Here is an 8,749-nt window from a genome sequence, read left to right as displayed (position 1 = left end):
AGAACAAAAAGCAGAGAGGGAAATAAGAGAAGCATCAACTTTCAGGATAGCCACAAATAGCATAAAGTATCTTGGGGTAACTCTAACCAAGGAAGTGAAAGATATATTTGACAAGAAACTTTAAGTCTTTGAAGAAAAAAATTGAAGAGGATACCAGAAAATGGAAGTATCTCTCTTGCTCTTGGATTGGGAAGATCAACATAGTAAAAATGGCAATTCTACCAAAAGCATTCTACAGATTCAATGCAATCCCCATCAAAATGCCAACAAAATTTTTCAGACTTTGAGAGAACAATAATCAACGTTATATGAAAAAAAAAACAGGATAGCCAAAACAATCCTATACAATAAAAGTATTTCCAGAGGCATTACCATCCCTGACTTCAAACTCTATTACAGAGCTAGAGTAATGAAAAGAGCTTGGTGTTGGCATAAAAACAGAGATGTTGACCAATGGAATTGAGTCAAAGCCCCAGATATTAACCCACAATCCTATGAACACCTGATTTTCAACAAAGGAGATAAAATTTTACAATGGAAGAAAGAAAGCATCTTTAACAAATAGTACTGGCATAACTGGATATCAACGTGTAGAAGAATGAAAATAGATCCATACCTATCACCATGTACAAAACTCAAGTCAAAATGGATTAAAGATCTCTATATAAATCTAACCACACTGAACCTGATAGAAGAGAATGTGGGAAGTTGTCTGCAACACACGGGCACAGGAGTCCACTTCCTACGTATAACCCCAGTAGCACAGACAATAAGAGCAACAATCAATAATGAGACCTCCTGAAACTGAGAAGCTTCTGTAATGCAAAGGACACAGTCATTAAGACAAAAAGTCAACCTACTGAATGGGAGAAGATCTTCACCAACCTTGCATCAGACAAAGGTCTGATCTCCAAAATATATAAAGAACTCAAGAAACTAGACATTAAAACTCTAAGTAACCCAATTAAAAATGGGGTACTGAACTGAACAGAGAATTTTCAACAGAAGTTCAAATGGCCAAAAGACACTTAAGGTCATGCTCAACCTCCTTAGTGATCAGGGAAATGCAAATCAAAACAACTTTGTGATGCGATCTTACACCTGCCAGAATGGCTAAAATCAAAATCACCAATGATAGCTTATGCTGGAGAAGATGTGGAGTAAGGGGAATACTCATCCATTGTTGGTTGGAATGCAAACTTGTGCAATCACTTTGGAAATCAGTGTGTCAGTCTCATGAAACTGGGAATCAACCTACCTCAAGATCCAACAATGTCACTCTTGGGAATATACGTAAAAGATGATCAATCTGTAGGCCCATATTTCTCTATGGCACAAGAGCCATTAGCCTGGTCTGAGGTGCTCACGACCTCTGCAGACTAGCTGTCTCTGTTTAACAATAGCCGTGATGTGCTGCTCCTAGTTTCTTTTGTTATAAATGTAGATTACCTGAGAAAAGATGTTGGCTGAAGCTGATGAAGTTAAGAGGTTTGGTGCTTCCTCCCTTTGAAATTTGGAGATGCTAATTCATGGCCTACATGACTGCTAGCAGACAGGTAGTTGCTGACGTGACTTGAGCCCATTCACCTGGTTGCCTAGGAGACAGCCTAATGTGTTTTCCCTCTCAATTGATGTGATGATGTATAAAGTGTTTGGAGGATAAACGAGAGATCTTTGGAGAGAGATCTTGCCCTTCCATGGTGACCGTTTAAGCTGCGTTGGTTTGTTCCTCGCGACTCCGTTCCAGTCCAGTTAGGGAATCTGTGTTGAACTCACATGGCCTCCAACACCAATCATACTACAAAAGCATTTATTCTACTATGTTCATAGCAGCACTATTTGTAATAGCCGGAACCAGAAAACAACCTAGGTGCCCCTAGGAAGAATGGATAAAGAAGGTATGGCACGTATACACTTTAGAGTCCTACTCAGCAGTAAAAAACAATGACATCTTGAATTTTGCACGCAAATGGATGGAAATAGAAAACACTTTACTGAGTGAGATAACCCAGACACACAAAGAGGAATATGGTATGTACTCACTCATAAGTAGATTCTAGACATAAACAAAGGACATTGAGCCTATAATTCGTGATCCTAGAGAAACTAAATAAGAAGGTGAACCCAAAGAAAAACATATTTATCCTCCTGGATACGGGAAGTAGACAAGATTGCCCTGCAAAAGTTTGGAGCATGGCGGTGGGGTGCTCTTGGGGGAATGGGAAATGGGGAGAGAAAAGGGAGAAGGGGAGGAATGAGGAGAGCTTGGGGATATGGCATGGTTGAAATGGAGGAAGGGTAGATATGGGAGCAGGGAAGAAGATATCTTAACTAAGGGAGCCAATTTAGGTTTGGCAAGATATTTGGCCCTAAAGGGGTTCCCAGGTGTCCAAGGTGATTTCCCCAGCTAAGTCCATGGGCAGCAGAGAAGCGGGTGCCTGAACTGGCCTTCACTCATAGATACACTGATGAATATCTTGCATATCACCATAGAACCTTCATCTTTCTTTTTTAAAAAAGATTTATTTATTTATTATGTGTACAGCATTCCTTCCACCTGTGTTCGCATGCCAGAAGGGGGTGCCAGGTCTCATCATAGATGGCTGTGAGCTACCATGTGAACCATCATCTTTCAATGGATGAAGATAGGAACAGAGACCCATATTGGAGCACTGGACTGAGCTCCCAAAGCCCAGATGAAGAGCAGAGGGAGAGAAAACATGAGCAAGGAAGTCAGGACTGTAAGGGATGCATCTACCCACTGAGATGGACTGGGACTCATCAAATCCAGCTGGACTGGCACTAAATGAGCATGTGATCAAACCAGACTCACTGAATGTGGCTGACAATGAGGGCAGACTGAGAAGTCAATCATAATGACACCTGGCTTTGATTCTACTACATGTACTGGCTTTTTTGGAGCTTAGTCTGTTTGGATTCTCACCTTCCTAGACCTGAATGGAAGGGGGGGGATCTTGGACTTCCCACAAGGCAGGGTACCCTGACTGATCTTTGGACTAGAGAGGGAGGGGTAGGGGAAGGGGGGAGGGAGAGGGAAATGGGGGAGGGGAGGAGGTGGAAATTTTTAATAATAAAATAAAATAAAAATAAAAAAGAGTATGTGGAGTAAGGGGAACACTCATCCATTGCTGGTAGGAATGTAAACTTGTGCAACCACTTGGGAAATCATGGTGGTGGTTTCTCAGAAAATTGTGAGTCAACCTACCTCAGGATCCAGCAATGCCACTCTTGGAAATATACCCAAAAGATGCCCAATCATACTACAAAAGCATTTGTTCAACTATGTTCATAGCAGTGTTATTTGTAATAACCAGAACCTGGTAACAATGTAGGTGCCCCTCAACTGAAAAATGGATAAAAAAAAAAACTGTAGCAACTTCTACATGTTAGAGTACTACTCAGCAGTAAAGTTGTTTTTTAATTTTTTTGTGAGTCAGGTTTCACTATGTAGCCCTTATAGATCAGGATAACACTCATACTGAGAGATTGTCAACCTCCTAATTTTACAATTATTGTTATGGAAGCCGGGCGGTGGTGGCGCACTCCTTTAATCCCAGCACTCGGGAGGCAGAGGCAGGTGGATCTCTGTGAGTTCGAGGCCAGCCTGGTCTACAAGAACTAGTTCCAGGACAGGCACCAAAGCTACAGAGAAACCCTGTCTCAAAAAACCAAAAAAAAAACCAAAACAAAACAATTATTGTTATGTAGCACATAGCTTGATCAGAAAGACTTGATGAAAGAAGATAGACCATGACCAATTCAAAGCTTTAAAAAAAATCTTTAGAAAAGGTTTCAATGTGATTGAGAAATAATGTGCTCATAAATACTGAAATCTGTTTCATCATCTTTCTAGCCAAGTGCATCCCATGGAAATTTTTCTATAGTATTATCTAAAATACTTCATAGTTTCTTCTGCCATTGATGACCTTACAAGGACACCCAAATCTCAGTTTTCTCAGGTGACTTTTCTCCTTATTAACTTAAAAATGTCATCCTTAGATCATTAGTGACTATGCAGAATCATCTCTATTTTCCTGTCTCAAGAGTTCAGCCAAGAGTTTGAACAGAGACAGTTAATTTCTAAAGAATCATATTCAAGAACAGATTAATATAAAAAAACGCCATTGCATAGTTGGATTCACTTGCAGAGTTGTCCTGCTTGGTAATTTCACTGCACCCTCATTGCTGTTATATTCCCTCTCTACTTCTCTCTTCCATACCCTCCTTAATTAATCTTCTACTCCAGGCTCTCCCTTATTCTTCCATAACATATCCTATTTCCCCTTTGTCTTAGTTAGGGTTTCAACGACTCTAAAGAGACACCATGACATTAGCAATTCTTATAAAGAAAAACATTGAATTGAGGTGGTGTCTTAAAGTTTCAGGGTTTATTACATTATCATCATGATGGGGAGAGTGGCAGCTGGGAGGAGTATGGTGGGGTGCAATCAGATGTGGTGCTGGAGAAGAAGCTGAGAGCAACTACACTTTGATTCCAAGGCAGCCGGAAGTGAACTGAGTTACTGGACATGGCTTAAGCATACAGGAGACCTCAGCACCCATACCTGCAGTGACACAGTTCCTCCAACAAGGTCATCCCTACTCCAAGAAAGCCACATGTCCTAATAGTGTTACTCAACATGTGTTTATGGGACCAAATTACTTTCAAACTATCTCACTCTTCCTTGGGGGATTCTTTCTGAGCTCTTGCCTTTAACTAGGTACCTAAACTCTGCGGATATGTAGACCATAGCAGACATCCCAAAGACTTAAAAGATAACATATACATAGAAGAGAAAACATGCATTATCTGTCTTTTTGTGTCTGCCTTACCTCAATCAGAATAATTTTTTCTAGCTCCATTTACCTGAGAATTTAATAATTGTGTGGTATTTTGTTATCATTTGAACTATATTCCCAAGTGTAAATATACCACATTTTCACTAAGCGTCACTGAGTACAGCAAACATATTCTTTCAGAGCCTTTGATTCATCTTTTGACTAAGGGCAATTCACAAACAAACACACAATAACTCTTCACTGAAGCTGATAAGTATATACTTGGATGGTTGGAATCTAAGGGTATACTCTCTGAAGCTGGATTAAAGTTCTATATTCATCTGAAGGGTACCTCCTGACCTGGAACTTTTTGGTCCTCTTTCACAGTTGGTGTTATTCCTATTCTCTTGGGGCTGGATCTGCTTTAACTTCTCTTTATTCCTTCCTGGATAGTTAAGGCCCTCATTCTGTTGGCTGGAAAAACTGGGTTGTCTTCCGTTGATATCTCTCTATTGGTGCTATTGGATCTTCATTTTCCCATGGGAACATCATTGCAACCATAAACCCTTTATCATAGGCATCACCAATCCTTTCTTTCTTGTTTTGTAAAACTTTTCTGGTAACTTTAAGGACTTAAGAAGCCTAAAAACTGTGGCTGAAGAGATGGCTCAGCTGTTAAGAGCACTGGCTGCTCTTCCGGATGTCCTGAGTTCAACTCTCAACAACCACATGGAGGCTCACAACCATCTATAGCAAGATCTGATGCCCTCTTCTGTGCATGCAGACAGATAACAAATGATAAATCTTTTAAAGAAATAAAAAAAATAAAAAAGAAACCTAAAAACTGAAGGCTAGTAGTTTCATATGCCTCTAATCCCTGAATTTAGAAAGTGAAGGCTTGTGTATCTCTGTGAGATTGAGGCTAGCCTATTGTACAGAACATGTTCCAAAACAGCTAGGGTTATACCAAGGAATCCTGTTTTGTGGAGAAAAAAGGAAGCTAAAATCTCAATCAGTTGGCTCTTCTAACATACTTCTGTAATTTCCACTGCTACTATTTTGGCCTGTAATTTGTGGTCTTTTCAGCTACAGGGACTCTTTTTTTCTTTCTTTTTGTCTTTGTTTCTTTCATTTTCGTTTCTCTATCTATCATCTATCTATCTATCTCTATCTCTCTTTTTCTTGATATTGAGTCAAAGAACTCCCCTTCTCAGTGACACTTCTCTTTTGTCTTTAACTACACTGTGTGCCCATTCAAGCGTCTGCCATATCCATCTCTGACTACTCTTCCCCAGATTTCTCCAGGACCTCATTTCCTGGATTTCAGGCTCCCTACACTCCACCACAGATGTGCATGAGGCAGGTGTCTCTATAGACTGAAGCTGAAGTATACTACCTGGAATAAAGAATAGCTATTTTGGACTTGGGAGCTCAGTCCAGTGCTTTAATGTGGGTCTCTGTCTCTATTTCCATCCATCGCCAGATGAAGGTTCTATGGTGATATGCAAGATATTCATCAGTGTGGCTATAGAAAAGGGCCAGTTCAGGTGCCGTCTCCTCAGCTGCTCGAGGAACGAGCTGGGGACATCTCTTTGGACACCTGGGAACCTCTCTAGAGTCCAGTCTCTTGCCAACCCTAAAATGGCTCCCTTAATTAAGATATATACTTTCCTGCTCCCATATCCACTCTTCCTCCACCTCAACGTCCCATTCCCACAAGCTCTCCCCATTCTTCCCTTCTCACTTCTCTCTCCCCATCTCCCCTTACTCCCACCCCACCCCCACCCCCAAGCTCTCAATTTTTGCCTAGAAATCTTGTCTACTTCCAATATCCAGAAGGATAATTACATGTTTTTCTTTGAGTTCACCTTCCTATTTAGTTTCTCTAGGATCATGAATTATACTCTCAATGTCCTTTATTCATGGCTAGAATCCACAAATGGGTAAGTACATCCCATGTTCATCTTTTTGGGTTGGGTTACCACACTCAGGATAATGTTTTTTATTTCCATCCATTTGCATTCAAAATTCAAGATGTCATTATTTTTTACCGCTGAGTAGCAGAAGGAGAGAGAACATGAGCAAGAAAGTCAGAACCACGAGGGGTATGCCCACCCACTTTGATGGTGGGGCTGATCTAATGGGAACACACCAAGGCCAGCTGGATTGAGACTGATGGAGCATGTGATCAAACTGGACTCTCTGAACGTGGCTGACAAGGAGGGCTGACTGAGAAGCCAAGGACAATGGCACTGGGTTTTGATTCTACTGCATGTACTGGCTGTGTGGGAACCTAGTCTGTTCGGATGCTCACCTTCCTAGACCTGGATGGAGGGGGAAGGACCTTGGACTTCCCACAGTGCAGGGAACCCTGACTGCTCTTTGGCCTGGAGAGAGGAGGAGGGGGGAAGGGGGGAGGGGAGGGAAATAGGAGGAGGGGAGGAGGGGAAAATTTGTAATACTACTACTAATAATAATAATAAAAATGCAAAAAAAGAAAGAAAAATAGTAGCTATTTTTTGGTTGGTTTAACAACAACTTGCCATAAATCAGCATATTCCAGTAGGAAGCCTACCCTGAATTGCCTTATTTGATGTGGAAAGCCCCTCGCCAATTGTGTCAACTTCTTGTAGTAATCCAGATAAAGTGTGTGGCAGAAGGATGACTATCCCTTCTTTTGTTTGCTGACTTTTCCTCTTGCCAACCAGGTAATTTGTCCAATTAATTCTGCTGTTGATTCTGTCTCAAATATCAGAACCAATGTTTCCAAGCTTTGTTTGTAGGTAAACTAGGAATCAGAAGCTCTCCAGGGGACATCCAGGCTTCTATTTCCTGATTGGGACTGAACAGCTAACAGTTGTATAGCCCCCATATCTGGTACCTGAGAAGCCATTGTGAGACTGCACAGGCTGCTCAGGTATTCATCTTCAAGGATGTAGTAACTACTGGATTATCAACTCTCAGTGATTCTGTTGTTGTTGTTTTAAAACTGAATAAATTCACACACACACACACACACACACACACACACACACACACACATGAATGCATTTAGTCATTATTTTAAAAATTAATTTGTCCCTGCATGTAGATTGATGACTACCTTTATTGTCATCATAGAATCTATATCCAGTAACTGATTGAAGCAGAGGCAAAGATCCACAGCTGAGCAATGGGCCGAGTTCCTGAGTCCAATAGTAGAGAGGGAGGAGTGATAATGTGTACAGGGGAATCAAGACTATGATGGGCAAACCCACAGAAATAGCAGACCTGAGTTATTGGGAGCTTGCTGACCTTTAACATTCAGCTGAGGAATCTGCATAGGATTAAACTATTCCCTCTCAATGTGGGTGACAATTATATAACTCGGGCATTTTGTGGGGCCATTGGCCATAAACTCAGTATTTATTCCCACTTTATGAACTGGCTTTTTGAAATCCATTATCTATGGAGGGATCTTTTTCTCAGTCTAGACATAGGCCAGCCTTAATCCAGCCTCCACTGATGTGACATACTCTATTGACTCCCCATGGGACAGCCTCACCCTCTCTGAGGAAAGGATGGGAAGTTGGATGGAGGTAAGGTGGAGATAGCAGGAAGAGAGTTGGAAGAAGGAACTGGGATTGATATGTAAATTTAAAAAAGATTTATTTTAAGAATAAAATTGAAATTAAAAAATATAATTCACCATTTCAATTCATTATATGTAAGAGAATAAGAAAATTCTAAGTGCATTATTGACAAATGTTGTTAAAAATAATAGTAACAATGCATTGTATGCAAGTATAAGACCATTAAGCAGCAAAATTAATCAGGAAAAAGGTTAGACTTTATTAAATAGGTAAGGACATCTTTGTCCCTCTTTTCTAGTGCTTAATTGTTGATTCAGATTTCTTTCAATGCTTGACAACAATTTTCCTAATTAAATATTCTAATATTCCTCCCACCT

The sequence above is a fragment of the Microtus ochrogaster genome, unplaced genomic scaffold, assembly GCF_000317375.1.
Source record: "Microtus ochrogaster isolate Prairie Vole_2 unplaced genomic scaffold, MicOch1.0 UNK205, whole genome shotgun sequence".
Lineage (NCBI taxonomy): Eukaryota > Metazoa > Chordata > Mammalia > Rodentia > Cricetidae > Microtus > Microtus ochrogaster.
This window is presented reverse-complemented; position numbering follows the sequence as displayed.